Below are 20,405 nucleotides of genomic sequence, written 5' to 3' on the forward strand. Positions count from 1 at the left end.
ACTTGTATGCTTACTGAGATAATTTCATACACTGGCTTTTAGTACTGTGCAAAGTATAGAGACATGTCAAAGTGTAAAATGGTGAAAGATAAATGTGTAACATTTACTGGTGCGTGTGTCCATTAGGAATTTCAGTGTACAGAAAATGGTGCTACAGGTGTGGTATGGTATATCGATACCAGGAGTGGACTGATGGTGCCCACAATTTCGATGACCACACACTTCTGTCCATATACATGTGCCATTTTCTACGCAATACACTTCAGGTAGGAACCATGTTCTGTTGTTTTAATCATTTAAAACAATTACGAATACTTTATCAAAATAATATATTGTAAAGCCTTTAAATGTCATACATCAATTTCTCATCAGGCAGTAGGGAGTGCCATGGATGTGTTGGAGAAGACCTCTGGTAAAACCTATCCATCCAGGGAAAGGGTCCCTGCAGGCTTATTTAAGCTTTGAAGCACTGTCAGACCTCGGTTACACATATGCTTGTGTATCGTGCGGTTATCACCCAGTACCTGTTGTGATGGACCTTCATAAGAAGGGCGTTTTTAGCATGCCTGGTAAGTGAACACATTTATTCATTTTCTTAGTCTTACATTGTTTCAAGCACCACATATCCAGCTATGACTGTTTGGAACATGCTTACTTAAGTCTTGCTTTCCTTAGTGAGCAGCATTGAGGAACCATCTCAGACTTTTGATGGAAAGGTAAATGTTGAAAATTTCTGGGAGATGGTTTCCCTTGAAATGATCAGCCGTGGGTTGGTCCCAAGTAAGTACTGTACAGTCCGCACATTGTTCTAGGTGGGATGACAGTATTCTAGCATTTACTTTGTTTATGTAAGGAATAATTGACGACGGGCCGTTGAATTATTAGAAAAATAATGCACACCCGAGGTGGTGATGCGGCCACGACGCGAAGCGGAATAATGCACACATCGGGTGTGCATTATTTTTCTAATAATTCAACGGTCCGGAGTCAATTATTCCGCTTATACTACGGTTGCCACACCTCAAGACATTGATCAGATGATATATTTCAAGGGATTCGTCCGGTTTTTCTACTTAAATCGCTATTGTGAGTAGGATTATTTCTTCCGCATCTCATCCAACGACTCTTTTGCTAGTTCCAAAACGTCATTAGCTGTTGTTTTTTTGGTGTTTTCTTCGTGTTTTTCTCCCTCGAGTATGTCTAGCTGTTCTTCGCTGATCGTTTTATGTCTTTTGTTGTTGCTGGCTGCCTTTGATGTCCGCTTCCGTTTATGTTGTTTTTCATCTGGACTGTCTAATACTGCTGCAGCCCAGTTGTTGAAAGTTTCATATTCACCGTAAATATTAAAATTTACTTTCGGAAAATCGTCTGTCATGTTGTTGTTTTTGTTAGTCCTGTGTGCTGTATAGGTACTGTATGCTAATTTCCGTTATTAAAGTTAACTATGCGAAGTGATATGGAACTGTAATGCGGTCAAGAGAGCTGCCTGGAACTACGTTCGCCGTGCGTTTCCCTGAAAATAATTGCACACCTCAGAACGTTCGTCAGCCAATCAGATTCAAGCATTCAACGGTCCCGTAGTATAACATGGAATAATGTACTGTTATGTTAATAATATTTTCTAACATCATTTAAAGGCAACAAGTCAAACCCATTTGTCGTCCATCCCAGTTACCATAATTGGGCTCAGTGGATTGGTCCTCACACAAGAGACAGGGATGTTGTACTCAACACTGAATACAAAAAAGTGTATTCTGCTTGTAGTGCAAAGGAGGAATCTGAGTTTAACCTCACAGAGGACCGACTGACCGATGAACTTCTTAAGCTCAAGGTACTGAACTTAAGTCAATTTTTGTCAGTTTTGTCAAAGATGTGTGTTTTTGAACCACGCTAGACCAACTATACTAATGTTCATTATAGATGGAAGCTGTGCGTGCTCTGTGCCGACAGTGTGGCATAGACCCCAAAGGCTCATGGATGGACCTGGTAACGAGACTTCAACAAGAAATGAAGAACAGAGCGAGTTATGATAAGGTGTTTTCACAGATCTGGGGAGCTTCTGGTAAGTTGTGTTCTATTACTGAGGGACCGTTTTTACAGACAGTTCTTAGTTTCATTACTTAGAATGTTTGCACTCTGATTTACAGTTTCCTTAAACAGGTGGATGGGCCCTTCGTCACCTGTCCTTGTGCTGTGGCGTATGGTGCTAAGTTCAACATAAGGGCTGAGAGCCCCCGGGACTTTGCTGACCTTTTATTGTCGTTGAAACATTTTCCAAACATTGTATTATATGATTTTGCGAGAGGGTTGGCAACACACACCAACCTAAGAGATCCAGAATCATTACCCTTCAAACCTCATGGGGGTAGGTTACTTGAGCCTACTGGACAGATAAAAGTGAACTTGCCATGGCTAGTCACCAAGAAGCCAGTTCCTGATGAAAATGGCCACCCTATAACTGGATCGTCTGAGCATTATGCTCTTTATGATAGATTTAATGAGGCAAACTCAAAAGATGCCAGGGATGTCTTGCGAAAGGTGGAACTGGTCCCAGAGTTACGTGGTTGGATCAACAGCCAGTGTGCTGAACAGCTCTTTGCTGGAATGAGGAAAAACAATCATTTTCTCAACATGATGACTCCCTCATCGCATGTCTTTTTGATGCGAAATATTTTGTATCACTACAACAATGCTAGAAATTCAAGAACTATAGAAAGCATGAAGAAGAGATTGGGCAAAGGAGTGGACATACAGTTACAGGGCTAGACATAAGGATTTAGGAGGGCACAGCCACTTTGGCCTTGGCTATTCATATTTTTTCTAGGGCACAAGGCCATTAAGCCTGGGCACAAGGCCAAAATTATTTATTAGCTAGTGTGCAGTGGTATTGTTTTTTGTGAAGTCATTGACAAATTAAAAATTTTAATTTGAAAAAATGTTTTTTTCATTTATTTAAATTTCATAGGACACCTCGGGCCTTGTGGAGGAATTTTATTTCCATAAAGGATGCATTTTTTTATTTTCAAAAAAGCAGAAACTTTCCAAAAAGGCATTGGGCCAATACTGAGTCACTAATTACCAATTACTGTAATTACCAAGTTTAGACAACCTACGCAATACGACCTTCGATTTGAGACAGAATATATACAGTATATATATTTATAGATATATATATATATATAGCTTTATTTCAAAAAACAAAATCCAACAATAAAAGAGCCGTCAATATTTTTGTATTTGTTTGCTCAGAACACCCGTATTCTTTTAGTGTACAGTACATGACAATTGACTTGACGTTCGTTTTTTGCACACTGCACGCTACCAGTCCTATATCCTCCCAGCAGAGCTTGGTACTTCTCTGAGTCAAATCTGCTCTGCCTCGGCAAATGTTTTTTTACAACACCATCTGACACTTACCTGAACAAAGTAGATAATTTGCAACATTTTGCAGCAGTAGCCGCGAGTTCAGCTTGCTTTTTTTTTTACGTTCTCGATCTTTGCGAGGCATGGTGACAGCATAAGCAACAGACGACAACTACACGATGATTACCGAAGAGGACACCTATCTGTTATTCGGAAACCGTCGGATGGCTTTTCCAATCAAAAACGTAACCCCCGATGATGCACCATTTTCATTGCTGTGGCTCCATAGTAGGCTGGACGATACATACGGTACCAGCCAATCATGCGACGAACACATGATCGTATTAGTCCAGAATTCATTGCGGTTCATTCAGTAGTTGGGAATTACGAGATGTGCGGGTCGACCTCGTTTCTCGTATCGAAGGTTGGGTTCGGGTTCAGTACAGATGCATCGATTGTTGACGAGGTAAAGTGGGCCGTGTCGTGCGCAAGTCTTTTGTGTAATGAACGTTACTTTCGGTAAAAAGGGGGCATACGGCCAGACAAACATTAAAGGCAGGCCAATCTTGGCCGTAAGGTACTTCAATTTTGAGGAGGCGTGCGGCCAATTTTGAAAGGCACGACGGCCATTGGCCGCGGTGCCGCGGCTTATGTCTAGCCCTGCAGTTAAATTCCAATGGTCAGACAGTTTTGGGTATGTATTCCACCCTCATTCTAAATTATTAGTGGTAATGTCATGTTTATGTAATTTTGCTGTACGGTGCCGTGAAGTTATATTTGTCTTTTAATTGTAGGTGATTCCTCATGTTTATTTTGCAATTTGAAAGATCATAAAGCTATAACTTACAAATCTGTCAGAAATGCTAGACGGCATAACGTTGATGAGAAATGCATGCAGTACAACAGATTAACTCATTCTAAATCATTTGGTTTAAAATGTGCTTTTTTGCAGCACCAGCTGAAGCACCAGCCGAACAAGCACAAACAACAGCAACAGCACCAGCTCATGGTATGAGAACTGCAGCATCCCCTGGTATGAAGACAATATATTTTTTGAGGGCCTGGTTGTACAACTTAATAAAAACCTTAACACATCCATGTTTTTTAGAATATGTATACTTATGTATGTTTGCAGTGGCTACTTGATCTGCAGCTAAATGTATACCAACCTTCAGCCACCAGTGATGCGCGGGTCAATGTATAAACAACCCGAACCCGACCGACGTTTTCAATAACCCGCCCGCAACTCGGACCGCAAAAAAAAATATATATATATTGTACCCGACCCGCTTCCTGACCCGCATTTTTTTTTATAGCCTAGTGTTATGTAATAAAGGCTTGATTTATTCATTTATTTCATTTCATTTTCTTAATTAAGATGCTGCATGTGTTTATCCAGTCTAATCGAAGTGTGCGTCTCTCCCCCGACTTTCCCAACAAAATCCCACCCCCTCTCAGAAAATACATAAAACTGACATTACTGAGCTATATGCGTTTAAAAGTAACCTATTAAAATGATTCAATGGCATTGCTCAGTTCAACGTGTTGGGAAATCGGGAATTTTGTCCCGCATCAGCATTTATTCAACAATTAATAACGCTCAACATTCAAAAGGTAAATAAGGATTACCTACTTGTATTAGTAGGCTTAGGCTATTTTGCCACGTGGATGCCCAATTGAAGCTCTCACAAGCACAAAATACAGGCATAGAATATGTTAATAAAGTCTTTATTAACGCATTTTAAACGAACAAAAACAGGTAGGCTAAACCAAAGACTGAGGCTACAATATCCATAAATAAATGTTCACAAATACCCATGAAAGTAAAACTGAAAACTGAAACACACAGTAAACTTAACATGGGCTAAAAAGTGCCACTTGGTTAAAAAAAAAAAAAGTAGCCTAATACAAGATAAACGCAAAATATGCATTTGTATAAATAAAATAGGCTGCATTGTTTAGCCTACACAAATATATTCATAAAACTAACACAGGAACCTAAATCAGGTACAGTAAGCCTAACTTGGGCTTAAAAGGGCAATAAGGTGCTGTTGGTGGCCTAAAACAGAAGAATAGCCTACTTATTTTTAGCTTTCCTCGCGCTGTGTAGAAATAATATTGAATCAACCGTCCCTGGGTTGAGACGGTTTCTTCTCGCCTCTATGACACGACCTGCGGAGCTGAATGTGCGCTCACTGGCTGCACTTGATGCTGGAACGCAGAGGATCCTCCTTGCCAATGCACGAAGCCTCGGGAAGGTGCGTGCCTGTCTCTCCCAAAATTCAAGCAACCGGTCCTCGTCACAGTCATCCAGCGTAAAGTGTGCAGCAAGGTACCGCTTCAATTCGTTCGTTAAGCCCACATCAGCGACATCATCGGCCCATTCAGCGAAGTCCACTCTAAGTCTTTTCTCTCTCTGACTTTCGTTAGTGACGTCTATGGAAGGTACAGTAAAATAGCATTTGTCAATAATGTCATTTACCAGCATTAAACTGAAATATCCCATTCATCATTAATAACGCAGCCACTTACCCTCGCCTGTAGATGTCTGTGGTGCTGTAGTGCTTGAAGTCTCAGGAGAGTCCGCGGCTTCAAAAGACACAGGGTATATAAGGTTGCCAATGATTTTGTGGAGATTTTTCCTTTCAGTCTTGGTCATCATTTTGAGACTTTTGTAGCGGGGGCAGAGGAAGAGGGCGATTTTGTGCGTGTCTGTGAGAATTAACTTTTGATGGAGTTGAGCAAGTGCGCGCGTACGGAGCAAAGCCATGTACTCAGGGTCTCCAAAGACTGGTTGGCAGTGTGCGCGCAGATTGTAAAACCACAGCATCACTAAATGCAGTGTCGGGTAGTCCTCTCCCTGCAACTCCTCAGATGCTTTCTTGAAAGGCTCCAAGAAATCTATCACGGTTGTGAGCGTGTTTTCATATATGCCTTCCATGCGCTCTAACTGCCCCCTGCTTTCGAGTAGCTCGTTAATTTCCCTGTATTGCTTGCTCACAGATTTGAGCATGTCAATTTTGCTGTTCCAACGAGTCTCACACTCTTGGACTAAGCCATGTGGGAGAGCTGTGCTTGCACTAGCTTTTTTAAGATATTTGACAATGCCCTTGCACGCGTCAATCATCTTTGTTACCTCCTCAATGTCAGATCCACTGAACGTATGTTTCAGAATTGTGTTCAGAACATGGGCTGCACATAGTTTCCAGTGATAATTTTTTAGGGCAGCTTTAATGTTAGAGCCCTGGTCACTCACGAGCACCACTTGATCAAATGAGATCCCGTAAGAACACAGCTGCTCATTAATCTGTTCGTGGATGTTGATTGCCGTTTTGGGCAATGTGCAATCGAATTCCACTGTGCACATAACACGGCTTGCCAGCTTCCAGTCCTCTGTGATATAATGGCACGTCAAGACAGTGTAGGACCTTCTGTTAAAATCATCAGTCCACATATCAGTCGTTATTGCAACCCCTCCATTGTCATGCACCGCTGACTTCAGAACCTCGGATAAGGCTTCTTTCTCGACCGTGGCCTGTTTTTTAGCTTGATCACAGACTGTCTGCCTATGAGGAAGCACTCCATTTGCGTCGACTGAGCCATAACGTGCTCCAATGTTGATGAGACCCTGTGCCACTTTCCTAAAACCTTCCCCCGAAACAATATCAAAGGGGCGCAGGTCTGTGCAACAAAAGTTCACGCAATAATCCACAAATTTACTCTTCACTCCAAGAGGAATTTTCGTGTGGTCAGGGCGCATAAAGGCATCTATAGTTTGTGACCTGGGTTGGCCTGACGCTGCTCTATTCGGCTGTGATGGCTTCCCGGGGTCGCACTTGTGACGCGCCATGTTGGTCGTGCCAGTTTTGTGGCTATCAAATGTGTAAATAGCATCACAAGAAGTACACATGACAAAGCCAGCACTTTGGTCATCATCTTTCATTATTTCGGCAAATGTCTCCCACACTTTGCTCTTTCTGTTTGTGTATTTGCGGTGCTTCCACTCCCCAGTCTTTACCTTTTTTCTTGCCGCCTCCATCTCTACATGCAGACTGAGCTTGTGCGTCATCTTCGCGCCAGTAATTTAGCCAATAAAGTGTAGGCTTATGTATTTCATAGAAAATTGTGTCTAGTACTACATAAATTACAAAGGTTTAATTGGCATCTTTATTTCAAACGACCTGACCGACCGCGACCCGAATATCATTAAAAATATTTTTGGATGACTCGTAACCGCGGGTGACCGCGGGTGACCGCGGGCACCCGCTCATTTCGGGTCAACCCGCGCATCACTGTCAGCCACCCTAAGAAAGTGTTATATGCTTCATAAGATGGCTCAGTATCACAGAAATGTGGTGAAACACTTATTTGGTTATAATTTTCATGCATGGTTTGATATGTATGACAGGAGATCTACCAGTGTGCAGTGATGACTGCTGGGGACTACCACATCTGGAGCACATAAGTGCCCGATCGGAAATCAGAGACTCAGAGGTGCATGTTTTATGTTTTGTTCCTCCGTATTTGTTTGCTTGTTTATATATTGATTGACTCGTTTGATTGATTGCCGCATGGGCTCTCTTAGTCGCAAATTTCCAAGGTGGTAAATGTGTTGGTCCTAACCTGTTGGCAGCTACATGTTTTCATGATCATCCATCATTAGATGTTCTCCAAGTGCTACACATGCATTAGCCACTTGTTCATACAGAAGATGTCATGGGATCCTTATAATTTAGTTTAAATGTCAGTTGAGGTATCTCATGAACTTCTGATTGGAAGTGTCCAAATCTCCTCTTTTTTTTTTAGCTTGATAATGTGCTGGATCGCACAAAACCAGCTACTGAGTTGATGGGAAAAGTAGGCATCACTGTTTTATCAAGATGGGACTTCCTAACCTTGGGATTAAAGGAACAGTTGGAAGCAAGTGTTAGTACAGAAATTATAATTCTGTGTGTTTCTAAATGGATTTTACACTGAGTCAATTGAGTGTTTACAACATGTTTTTTCTCTGGTATTACAGATTGCAAATTGTTGCTTTGAGCTAATCTGCAAAATTGCCAGGGAAAAGGTCTGTGAGAAGCTATGTAGTAGCATTAAACTAAATAAGAATGATCTATCCTTAAAAGTTTGCATCAGTTAATTTTAAGCTTTTTGTTTTGAAATGACTTAATAAATTTGTGTTATCAGGGAAATGATGTCCATGCAGTAGACGGCTATGTTGTCGCCACTTGGCATCCACCTCATCAGCAAGACCCGTTTCTAGCTCTGCCAGTAATGTTTTTTTTTCCCCTACATCTGTGCCCTTCACCCTGTTATGCATGTTCATGAGTAAAAATATTAATGTTATTAAACTTCTTTTAATTTTTGGATTAAAGGAACAGTTGGATGCAAGTGTTAGTACAGAAATTATAACCATCCTATGGTTGAATTTCTCTGTTTTGCTTTAGTATAGAAATAAGCAGTTGATTTGATGTCCTGCCTATATTCATAACAAGGACATGACTGACAAATGGAGCGTTGTCATATCGCGGCACCTTACACTGGGATATGCCGAATCTGGGTGCAGTCACAGCATCTTTAATAATTGTGTAACAGAAGCGTATAACACCAAAAATATGGCCCTGGGAAAAGTAAAAAGTACATTTATATTTATTTTCTATCACCTATAGGATGATGCAGCATCCAAAGACTGCCTCCTATTTCCTGTGTGGAAACCTGGGCACTGGGTCCTCTGCGTATGTCTTTCAGTATATTTGTCAAATCATTTTCTTTATCGCTATTGGAACATCAAATAATTTTTAAATGATCAATTTCATGTTGCATCTTAAGTGTAGCCAAATATTCTTCAAAAGTAACATTTGTCTTGTAATAATAAACAAGTTCCTGCAAATATTCTCATTTTATTCATGCATTAATATTAGTGATGCAGTTGCAAGTCAGAATTAGTTGAAAGTATTCAAACAAAGTTACAAAACGTAATACAGGAAGTTACAGGACGGCATGTGAACTTTTGATGCTGCAGTCAGACTGAATGACAAGGGTATGTTTCACACAAACACACATCTTCTGCTTCTGGACAGAGCTGTTTTATGTGATTCACCCTATATGTAAGTATGGTGTAGCGAGGACTGTAACCGGTTAGTAGAATGAGTAGCAATCACTACAGGGTGTCGGGTCAGAACAGCAATTAAATATATTCAGGTGAGTAGAGAGGTAAGGAGAGAATGTCCAGGTCCAGGAATCATCTCTGCGCTTGGTTTTAATAAAGTGCTAACAATCCTTCATACACAGGTATCGGGTGTGTGTGTGTGTGTGTGGTTTTCTACAAAGAAATAAAACAAATATATATGAATATTATTACAACAAATACAATTAAATGTCTATAAGGGAATAAACATATAACAATGTCTGCTACAATGCTAATAGCTGTAGTCGCTATGAAATGTACAACATAAATGCCCATAACAATTCTTTATAGCTACCAAATTCTTCTTATACTAAATACATAACACACAACCGATAAAACTAAGCATTACGATCAGAAATTAAGAGCTACAATAATTACTATAACGAAGGGAGTTAAACCGAGCTCCATTGCGCAGCATTAGTTGGCTAACAATTAGCTCTCCAAGTTATGCTGAAAACTGTATAATCGCAAACAACTATAAAACTCTATCACATAATTGTAAATACAACTGTAAAGCATCTACGAAATGATTATGAAGCACAAATAGTAATAATACTCACTGCCAATGGACGCACACTGTTTAATATCTCAATCGAACGATATCTGCGTCATGCCGGTACCTCTCCGAACCACGGTATGCTCAGAACAAGCATTGTTATATTCTAGTAGCCACCTGGTGGCAGAAACAAAAACTACATACAAATACATTAATGGAAGGAAACTAAAAGGCTGGGAACTAGCAATTAAGAGTCTTTTTTACAGCCGCCCCCAAATTTGGTATGCAAATTTGCCAATTAGGTATCTGTATTGTCCTGAGGTAGGGCTGGCAGCTTGATGAGACGAACAACTGGGCGAGTGTAAATCCTGTCCTTAACTTGAACCGTAGCTGTCCTCACGCGTCCGTCTGCTCCAGGTATGACAGTCCTTACTGTCCCTACTTGCCAGAGAGCTCTTGGTGTCTGCTGATCAACAATGAGCACTATAGTGCCTACAGCGATGTCTTCTTTCTCTGTCTGCCACTTCTGCCTGACTTGTAAGGTGGGAAGAAAGTGGCGGATGTAATGTTTCCAGAAGTGATCCGTTAAAACTTGAGAATGACGCCACCTTCTCCGACTCAACAGTTCGGACTCGGGATAGACCACTTGTGGAAGGGAGGAGTCTGGCCGCCCCATTAGCAGAGAGTTGGGAGTGACAGGGTCTGGGTCTGCGAGGTCAGAGGAAACGTAGCCCAAGGGCTTAGAGTTGAGAATGCCCTCTATTTCGATAAGGACTGTCATTAACACCTCCTCTCGCACTGTCTGAACTCCTAGAGTGATGCGGAGGGCGTTCTTTACTGATCTCACCTCTCGCTCCCATGACCCACCAAAATGTGGAGCATTTGGGGGATTAAAGCGTAAGCGAATCTGTTGAGCAGCAAGTCTGTCCTTAACTGATGGTTCCATGGCACTGAAGGCTTCATGAAGCTCCTTGCTTCCACCTTTGAAATTAGTACCTTGGTCTGAGAGGATTTCGTAAGGCTTTCCTCTTCGAGCCATAAAACGTCTGAGTGACATTAGGAACGAATTGGTATCTATGTTCGGTAGGAGGTCTAGATGGATAGCTCGAGTCGTAAGGCACTTATACAAGATACCCCACCTTTTCTCAGTGCGTCGTCCCACTTTTACAAGCATAGGACCGAAACAATCGACCCCTGTTGAATAGAAAGCAGGTCGGTAAAGACGCAAACTGGAAGGGGGTAGATCGGCCATCCTTGGGACTTGAGGACTACCTCTCCATTTCCTGCAGTTCACACAGTTATGCTGGTGCTTCTTGACAGCTTCTCTGCCTCTCAGCAGCCAGTATTTCCTACGCAGCTCAGCAAAAACACGTTCTACTCCTGGGTGGTTCAGCTGATTATCATAATGCTGGATCAGGAGCTTGGAGATTGGGTGAGAGGACGAAAGGAGAATGGGATGTAGCATGTCTGAGCTTATGCTTTCACATCGACGGAGTCTACCTCCAACACGGATTAGGCCTGAAGTTTGGTCATATTCAGGGGCAAGTGTGAGTATTCGGCTAGTAGATGGAAGAGCCTTGCCAGATTTAAGTAGTGTCATCTCTTCAGAGAAGTCCTTTATCTGTGCATACCTGAAAAGGGCTAACTCAGCCTTTTGATAATCTTCAGCAGTGAGAGCCTTGTCACTGGCTGCCCCATTTGATGCTCGTGCAGTAGCTTCTAGTAACTCCTGAAAGGTATTAAACTGCTGGATGTCAGGTAAAGTTGGATCTGGTAAACAAGCCGTCAATCCACAGAACACCGTGCTCCTCAATTCCTCTGTTTCTTCTGTAAGTTGGCCAGCGGGTACAGCAGGCCAATGGTCAGACGACTGCAGAAGAAAAGAGGGTCCATGAGTCCAACGACTTGTTCCGGAGAGTTGGGATAATGTTTTCCCTCTTGTGATATCATCGGCTGGGTTAGTAGCTGAATCAACATAGCGCCAGGTTCTGATGTCAGCTAATTCCTGTATCTCTGCGACCCTTGTACCTACAAACACTTTATATCTGCAGGAATCGGATTGAAGCCAGTTGAGAACAGTGGTGGAATCGGTCCAGTATACCACCTCTTGGATCTTGATTGTGAGTTCTTTGAGCAGCACTGAAGCTAACTGGGCTCCAGTTAAAGCACCACACAGCTCAAGTCGAGGTATTGATACTTGCTTCTTTGGCTCAACTCTGGATCTGGCAGCTAAAAATGCCACTTGGACTTGTTCATCGCTACTGACACTGCGTAGATACGCCACAGATCCATAAGCGCGTTCAGATGCATCACAAAACACATGAATGGTCTGACTGATGGTACCACGGTCTGTGTTGTTGCCAATGTAGCATCTGGGTATGGTGATCTGGGACAACTGAGTAAGCTCTTCTGCCCATGACTTCCAAGCTTGGAGCAGATCTTCAGGGAGATTGGGGTCATCCCAACCTCTTTTCTTGTCCCAAAGATGCTGCACAATGATCTTGGCTCTGGTAGTGTACGGAATAATATATCCTAAAGGATCGTATTGCTGGGCAAGAAGACGGTAAATGTTGCGCATTATTGGTTCAGGACATTCACTGTTTCGCTGCTTATAGCAAAGTGTGTCTGACTTACAATGCCACATCAGTCCAAGCGTACGCTCTTGAGGGTCAGCTGTTTGTTGTGTGAACCAGAGTGTGTTGTTCTCTGACCTTGATTCTTTGGGCAGGTGTTCAATGACAGCAGGAACATTGCTGGCCCATTGTCTGAGCTCAAATCCTCCTTCCAAGAGTAACATGTGCAGTCGACTCACCAGATGCTTGGCCTGATGTTCTGACTGGAGGCTCTGCAAACAGTTATCAACATAGAAGCAGCGTTCTACTGACAGACGAGCGTCCTCATCTGGTGCAGTGTTTCTCTGGACATGAGTTTGTAGAGCAAAGGTGGCACAACATGGACTGCACGTCGTGCCAAAGGGGAGTACTTGCCACTCATAGATGGTAGGTTCCTGGTCCATCTTGACATTGCGCCACAGAAAACGAAGGAAGGGTTTATCCTCATCCAGCAGGCGGACCTGATGGAACATTCCCTTCACATCACTGCTAATGGCTACTGGGTGTTCTCGAAATCTAAGGAGAACTCCCAGGAGACTAGCTCCAATCATGGGCCCAGGAAGTAGGTGATCGTTGAGGCTCTGACCATTGAAGATGAAGGAACAATTGAAAACTATTCGATGCTTCCCATTATGATGAACAATGTGGTGTGGAATAAACCATGAATAGTTGCTCTCCTTTGCACTGTTTGAGGATATGGCTTTGACATAACCAGTATCAATGAGCTTGTGGATTTCTTTGCAGTAGATGGCGGCTTTCTCTGGGTCACTAACCAACCATTTTTCTGTCCCACGTAGCTGTGGCAAGACTGCTTCTTTGGCTGCATGGAGAAGGGGGAGATTCCCTTTCCATAATAATGGAGTTGCATATCTGTTCACACCATCGACCATTACTCTGGTGGTCTTCTCCTCTAATATGTGGACTGCCTCTGTATCTTGTTTCGACCTGGTGATCAACCGCTCACTCCTGTATGGCAATGTATCTAACTGCCACAACTTCTCCACATGACCCAGGAGCTCAGCTTCTGGAGAGTTACATTTAGTGAAGAGACACTGCTGTGAGGATAAGTGATGGTGTAAGAGACTTGTGGGGCCCTGTAAAGTCCATCCTAATCTGGTGTGAATTGCTGCAGGCCCACCTGGTGGACCGAGACGTACCGGTTCTACTGGCGTAACTAGATGTGGGTAATCTGACCCAATTAGAAGTAATGGCTGGGCATCTTTAATGCTCGTCAGTGGAATGTCTCTGAGATAGCGATACTTCTCCTGCAGAGCATCGACTGGGTAGGTATGGCAGGCTAGGTTTAGCTCTTTGGCCGTGAAAACTTTGTTGATCTGGTATGACTTACCAGGTTGTGAGGCGGGAGCTACTAATAAGGAGACTGTGGCACCATGGATAGTGCAGACTTCTTGCCGAACCGTGCGGAGTGTGAGATCTTCAGGTTTCCCTTGAAGGCCCAGGCAAACAGCAGCATCATGTAGTAGTATTGTGCGCTCTGATCCATCGTCCAAGATCGCGTAGGTCTCCAGTACCTTTGGACCGCTCCGGAGGATGACACGAATCAACTTAAGCAACACTTGGCTACCGTTAGTTGGCTGATCGAGATACAGAGCCTCTGATACAGAACTCACTAGGCATGTGCTTGGCTCGGGTGCTTGGGGTTTACTAGTTGCTGCGGTGATATGGCCGGCATTAACCTCATGTAGGATATCCAGATGTTTCCTCTCGCACTGTTTACACTTGGCTTTGAGGTTGCACCTGGCAGCCTGATGTTCCCGGCCGCAGCGCCAGCATCGATAGTTTGCTTTAATCCACTCTGTCCTCTGCTCCACTGAGAGGAGCTTGAAGTTGCTGCACTGGTTCAGATAATGCTGCTCAGTATTGCAGAAAGGACAGTATTTCTTTAGCTTGTCTTGTGGGATCTCTTTAACAGCTGGAGCCTTATCTGTTCTCACCTTTGACTGAGTGGACTCGCTGCCGAGTAGAATAGCTGTAGTTCTTTGTGATTTGTAGTCAAAACGTCGACTCTTGGGCGGAGGTTGTTTCTCTCTGGTGGAGGTACTGCTCTGCTGATTATCACTAACCTGATCTCGTACCTCGTACTCAAGCCAATCAGCCAGATCAAGCAGGGTGGGAACTGGAGTCTTAATGGGATTCACAAATCTATGAAAGTATGCTCTTAGGTCATGTGGCAACTTAGCTAAGAGGCGAGAGACATGTGAGCCACATCTCAGTTCTGTCCATCCTTGGCTTCCAAGTTGTTGCAGCATTCGCACTAAGGCACGAATTTGAAGGGCAAATGACTTAAACGCTTTAATGTCCCCAGTTAGGATATTAGGTCCATCCATCAGATCAGAAATCCTCTTCAGGGCCAGCTGCTGCGGTTGACCGTACATCTCTGTGAGTGCCCTCATAGTGTCTGTAAATGGAAATGGACTGTTACCGTAGGAGTCGGCTATCAGTAGCGCCTCTTCGCACTTAAGATGATCGGTGAGTATTTGAAACTTAAAGTGCTCTGGAGCAGCATGCGGGAGTAGGTTATCCAGAGCTAGTTTCAATCGGGCGAACTCACGTGGATCTTCAGACTTAAAGTCAGGGATAGTTGGTTTGGGACCGCAGTAGGACTCTAAAACTGGGGGTTTGCCATAGGAATAATCAAAACGTGGGGGATATTGCTGCTCAGGCGAGTATCTGCCTCCCCTGCGTTCCTCTCTGTCATATCTATAGCGTGATGCATAACAATCATCAGGGTAACCTCTGTTGTCAGGAGAGGATCCCCTGTCATGCTTATAGTAATGGCTGTTATGACGAGCTCTCAGATTGCTTGTTTGGTAGGGCTTCGTAGGACCATAATCATCACTGTGGTCTGGATGACTTGGCTTAGGTGGAGGGATACTATAGCGGCGGTGATATCTGTCATTGTGGTGATAGGGCTCGTTATAACGATTATAGTCATCATCATACTTGGGATGATACTTGGCTTCTGTATTGACTGCTACTTTAGAACTTGGCCATGTGCTATCACTTGACTTATCACGAGCTTTACTATGTGGCTTACCGTCTTTGTGAGATGACAACTCTGGTTCTGGACGATCATCATTTTCTAAATCCAGAGGCTTGGATTGGGAGCATGGAGACGAGCTTCGAGATGTCACTGGAGATGTTTCATCCTTATCGATCAATCCTGCCTCCTGCAAATGGTGACTGAGATCCTCAATACAGTGACGTCTGCGCCATTGGGGAGATGGAGGAACATCATCACACACTAGTGGGGCACCTACGGACTGACGTGGGTCTGTGTGACCACTAGATGGCGTCAGCTTGATCATAGGTGCTGGTGTAGTAGATCTGTCCTGATCTCTGCGCTTGGACGGTGACTGGGGCTGTGAGGCCTGCCTAGGAAAGTGCTGGATCATGTCTGTAAGACGCTGGACCTCTCTGCGTAGTTGGTGACTTTCCTCTCTCACATTTCGAAGATATCTGTACACTTGAGATGAAGACGTATGTTCACCCTTAGAGACATGGTGGCTCGGGGTGTAGCCGACTTCATAGTCTTGGAGATATGATGGCAGGTGCCTTGATCTTTGTGGTCGTTCAACATCTCTGGCATCTCTCTCATGTGACATGGACATATTGACTGTAATGGTTGCTCGAAATCCGGCTCGAAGGACCAAAATGTAGCGAGGACTGTAACCGGTTAGTAGAATGAGTAGCAATCACTACAGGGTGTCGGGTCAGAACAGCAATTAAATATATTCAGGTGAGTAGAGAGGTAAGGAGAGAATGTCCAGGTCCAGGAATCATCTCTGCGCTTGGTTTTAATAAAGTGCTAACAATCCTTCATACACAGGTATCGGGTGTGTGTGTGTGTGTGTGGTTTTCTACAAAGAAATAAAACAAATATATATGAATATTATTACAACAAATACAATTAAATGTCTATAAGGGAATAAACATATAACAATGTCTGCTACAATGCTAATAGCTGTAGTCGCTATGAAATGTACAACATAAATGCCCATAACAATTCTTTACAGCTACCAAATTCTTCTTATACTAAATACATAACACACAACCGATAAAACTAAGCATTACGATCAGAAATTAAGAGCTACAATAATTACTATAACGAAGGGAGTTAAACCGAGCTCCATTGCGCAGCATTAGTTGGCTAACAATTAGCTCTCCAAGTTATGCTGAAAACTGTATAATCGCAAACAACTATAAAACTCTATCACATAATTGTAAATACAACTGTAAAGCATCTACGAAATGATTATGAAGCACAAATAGTAATAATACTCACTGCCAATGGACGCACACAGGGTGTGTCCGAAATCGCACACTTGCCTCAGTGCACTGAGATGTAGGGCGTAGTGCGCACTGCGCACTTCCTCCTGTAGTGCACACTACCATGGGTAAGTGCTGTCATAAATGGAACACTAACGTTTTGCACTTACCGGAAGTGACGGACTAGCATTTGATCGCGATTCTCCAGCGCCCCAAAATATTTGCCGTGTTTTATTTACAATGAATTTCCTTGTGGTTTTATTTGCGTGTATATAACTTATCTACGACCGCCTAACCGGCTAAAAAACTGCTAACATTTACGTGTGCGAACTCTTCTAAGCCGATATAATCGCAAACTCAAAATTATCTATAACTGTCGTCAGAGAGTGACAGGCTACACACCGAAGTATACATCAGTAAAATAATTTTATTAATGTTACATTTATATGACGCAGTTGCCTCCGAATGAGCTTGCGTGTCTGTGTTGTCCGCCATTATTTAAACTTGCCGAAAGTCCCTCCCCTTCCGCTACGTAGTCAAAATGGCGTCCGTTTAGTGCGAGTAGTGTCCATCGTTCTGCACTGCGTTTTCTGGCCGTTTTCAGTGTACCATCCGGGTACTTTCAGTGCACTTAATTTTGGCTTAGTTGTCAGTGTGAACGCACTACGCCCTAAAATCGCGCACTAAAAGTGCGCAAGTGCGCGATTTCGGACACACCCACTGTTTAATATCTCAATCGAACGATATCTGCGTCATGCCGGTACCTCTCCGAACCACGGTATGCTCAGAACAAGCATTGTTATATTCTAGTAGCCACCTGGTGGCAGAAACAAAAACTACATACAAATACATTAATGGAAGGAAACTAAAAGGCTGGGAACTAGCAATTAAGAGTCTTTTTTACATATGGTGTCTGCTGTTAGTGGTGATTTCCCTTGTCCATCCTGCTAGTGTGGATTGTGATACTTTGTGAAGTGAGCCATTTATGGATCAAATGCACAGATTCGCAAATGTTACCATCAACAGTTCACATTATGTACTTTACAGGTCCTGATGCCAAAACATTTCAGGATTTATCAGCTGGATTCAGCTAACCCTAATGGTTATGGGAACAAACAACATTTAACCATTTCCAGGTTTAATTTTTACACTCGTAATAGGAACTGTTCAATGTTCCTCATGGAATGCAGTTCTGAAAAAAGATGTTCATTGTTCCTCATAACATTCTGTTCTGAAGGTTGGTATTTGTGTTCTGCATGATGTTCCACATGTTCTTTTTCTGCATGTTATAAAAGTCATAGACAGCTGCCCTTCAAAGTATCATTGATGCAAATATTATTGGCAAATTTGTCTATTTTTGTTTGACCTTCAAATATATGGCTGTTGTCCATGGCTTCAGGAATGGGTGGTGGTTGTGTGTTATGCTGATGTTCAATGCAAGTTCTGCAACATAGCACTCTGCCTATAGAGTGGCCTGCAGTATGATACAAGATATCTGAATGTTTCATCTTCACCTTTTCATCTTTTAAAGCTCAATTGCAACACGGCTAATCCCAGGGCACTGGAAGATCATCAAACATAAGGTACATACACCCATGTTTTTCTTTCTTTATTCCTTGTTAAGTGGTGGTATGTTAACCATTCTTAAAATGATTTATTGGATAGGACATTCCAGCCCAGATGGAGGTTGATGACTGTGGTGTTTTCATGATAATGGCAAATTATAATTTAACAGATTATGGGGTGTGTAAATGAAGCATTTGCGATGTAGATAGTCCAGTTATGTATACTTCAATCAAAAATTCTGAATGGTCGATATCAGTCACACACTAGTATTTTTAATATTCTTAATTGTATACTTCAGTACGCATTATACATGGCACTGGGCTGGCCATTTGATTTCAATCAGGTAATAACCTAAATTCTGACTTTCGTAGGGGTATTTGTCTAGTAAGAATTTAAACTGCATTCTCAACTTTGTCTTCCATCTGTTAGCATGACATTCCGCAGCTGCGGAGATGGCGATGTCTTTTGTTTTTTGGAAAACTTGTCACCTATGAAGCTGTTTAATATACATTCAGACTGCTCCTGACACGTAGCCAATACTGCCTCTTAGGACAACGAGCTGTTATGTGCCAGGAGAGGCCAGTGAGTGTAATGAGATTGAGGAACCTGCGAGGTATGACTGTATAGCTGAATCTGCCTTAGGGTACCTCTGTGTGCATCTGGTCCCATTTAAAATAATTATCTATAGTACCTGATAAGCTTAATTTTTGATAACATGTTACATTTGTTCGGTTTAATTGGAAACCATTTAACAATTGGCAACCATTTCATGTAATAAAGTTGTCGTTGTTTATGGGTGTGTAGTGGAAATTTACCACCAAGCATGGTGTCCGATGGTTACTAAGGAAGTTAGGCTGCAAAATAAGGTTGCTATGCTTGAAGAAACAGATGCAAGAGACTGGGGAGGGGGTTTAAGACCTTACCCATGTTAAGCTAGACAAGAGATGAATTTTTATTCTATATATGGTAAATATAAGATGCTTGTGCTAGACGAAAAGCTTGTCCTGGGCATAGAATGTGCAAAAGCAGACTACACGCTGTGTAAAGAAGTGCTTCCTTAAATCCAGTTTGAAATGTTCTCCCGCTAATTTCCACCTATGGCCACGAGATCTTGTATTTGAACTAATGCTGAAGTACCTATTCGGTTGAACAGCATCCAAACCTGTTAGAATCTTATAGACATGGATCATGTCCCCCCTCAGTCTCCTTTGCTTGAGGCTGAACAGATTTAGCTCAAATAACCTTTCCTCGTATGACATTCCTCTAAGACCAGGAATCATTCTTGTGGCCCTACGCTGCATCTTGGGGGCTCGTCCGGGATTCGGTTGCACAGGGACCGCCAGGACCATCAGAAGGACGCGAGTCCTAGAAGGACGACGAGGTACCCGTCTGGAGTCGAGGACAGAGATTTTTAGCCTGAGCCATCGCAGTTCCTGAGGCCTGCGGTCCCACATCACTCCGATCGGACTAAAAGGTAGGACAAATTTTGTGGAATAGAAAATTTGTTGCGGAATCTTTCTGAAGGTAAAGAAATATCCAGGTTTTCGACTGGGAGAGTCGTAAAATATCCAGGTTCGACTGGGAGAGTCGTAAAATATCCAGGTTCGACTGAGAGAGTCGTAACATATCTGTATCACGTCCGGCGAGATGTGAAATGTGTTTTGTCTGCAGACTAGATAAAATAAGATTGTATGAATGTAAGGTGCACGGTATGAATGTGTAAGGCTTGTGGTTTGGATGAGTGTGCCGAGTGTGAAATTAGAAACCTGACAAGTAAAGAATATCAAATAAATGAGCTCATAAGTATTAAAAAAAATTAAGCAGAAATTAAGGTGTAAAAGGTTCCGCAAACATATAGTTTAACGGAGAGGCTGAGACAAAGACCTCCGTG

The 20,405-nt window shown here is 42.7% G+C and overlaps 2 long non-coding RNA genes across 2 annotated transcripts; both read left to right on the top strand.

Annotated features, from left to right (window-relative positions):
* Positions 1 to 378: 378 nt before the first annotated feature.
* On the top strand, positions 379 to 2,729 carry LOC140588396 (uncharacterized). The gene is made up of 5 exons (XR_011989746.1): positions 379 to 569; positions 676 to 716; positions 1,638 to 1,831; positions 1,921 to 2,062; positions 2,697 to 2,729. It is a non-coding gene; the product is annotated as an uncharacterized lncRNA (long non-coding RNA).
* Positions 2,730 to 4,026: 1,297 nt separating this feature from the next.
* Positions 4,027 to 7,859, top strand: LOC140588397 (uncharacterized). The gene is made up of 3 exons (XR_011989747.1): positions 4,027 to 4,057; positions 4,316 to 4,372; positions 7,772 to 7,859. It is a non-coding gene; the product is annotated as an uncharacterized lncRNA (long non-coding RNA).
* The last annotated feature ends 12,546 nt before the right edge of the window (positions 7,860 to 20,405 follow it).

Source organism: Paramormyrops kingsleyae, chromosome 3 (genome assembly GCF_048594095.1).
Source record: "Paramormyrops kingsleyae isolate MSU_618 chromosome 3, PKINGS_0.4, whole genome shotgun sequence".
NCBI lineage: Eukaryota > Metazoa > Chordata > Actinopteri > Osteoglossiformes > Mormyridae > Paramormyrops > Paramormyrops kingsleyae.